Below are 1,450 nucleotides of genomic sequence, written 5' to 3' on the forward strand. Positions count from 1 at the left end.
CCATGAAGGAAGTGGTGCAGAAAGAGGTCACCAAATTACTGGAGGCTGGGATCATTTATCCTATTTCTGATAGCCCCTGGGTGAACCCTGTTCAAGTTGTCCCCAAAAAGGAAGGCATGACAGTGGTTGATAATGAAAAGAATGAACTGGTTCCTACAAGAACAGTTACAGGGTGGCGCATGTGTATTGACTATAGAAGGCTCAATACAGCCACCAAAAAGGATCATTTTCCTTTACCATTCATAGACCAGATGCTAGAAAGATTGGCAGGTCATGATTATTACTGCTTTTTGGATGGCTACTCAGGCTATAACCAGATTGCAGTAGATTCCCAAGATCAAGAGAAAACAGCATTCACATGTCCATCTGGAGTGTTTGCTTATAGAAGGATGCCATTTGGGCTGTGTAATGCGCCTGCAACCTTCCAGAGATGCATGCTCTCTATTTTCTCTGATATGGTGGAAAAATTTTTGGAAGTCTTCATGGATGACTTCTCAGTATATGGAGACTCATTCAGCTCCTGTCTTGATCACCTGAAACTAGTTCGAAAAAGATGCCAAGAGACCAACCTGGTTTTAAACTGGAAAAAATGTCACTTTATGGTGACTAAAGGAATTGTCCTTGGGCATAAAATTTCAAACAAGGGAATAGAAGTGGATCAAGTAAAAATAGAGGTAATTGAAAAATTACCACCACCTGCCAATGTTAAGGCAATCAGAAGCTTTCTAGGGCATGTAGGATTCTATAGGAGGTTTATAAAGGATTTTTCAAAAATTGCAAAACCTCTGAGCAATTTGCTAGCTGCTGACACGCCATTTATGTTTGACACAGAGTGTCTGCAGGCGTTTGAAATGTTGAAAGCCAAGCTGGTCACAGCACTAATTATTTCTGCACCAGACTGGACATTACCATTTGAGCTAATGTGTGATGCCAGTGATCACGCCATTGGTGCAGTACTTGGGCAAAGGCGTGACAAGCTTCTGCATGTCATTTATTATGCTAGCCGCGTTTTAAATGATGCCCAGAAAAATTACACAACCACAGAAAAAGAATTGCTTGCAGTGGTTTATGCCATTGACAAGTTTAGATCATACTTGATAGGATCAAAGGTGATTGTGTATACTGACCATGCTGCTCTTAAATATCTACTCACAAAGCAGGATTCAAAACCCAGGCTCATAAGATGGGTGTTGCTTCTGCAAGAGTTTGATATAGAAATAAGAGACAGAAAAGTGACAGAGAACCAAGTGGCTGATCATCTATCCCGGATAGAGCCAATAGAAGGGACGTCATTCCCCTCTCTTGAAATCTCTGAGACCTTTCTGGATGAGCATTTGTTTGCCATTCAGGAAACACCATGGTTTGCAGACACTGCAAACTACAAAGCTACAAGGTTCATTCCCAAGGAGGACAACAGGCAACAAAAGAAAAAATTAATTATTGATGCAAA

This window comes from Arachis ipaensis, chromosome B03, assembly GCF_000816755.2.
Source record: "Arachis ipaensis cultivar K30076 chromosome B03, Araip1.1, whole genome shotgun sequence".
Classification (NCBI taxonomy): Eukaryota; Viridiplantae; Streptophyta; class Magnoliopsida; order Fabales; family Fabaceae; genus Arachis; species Arachis ipaensis.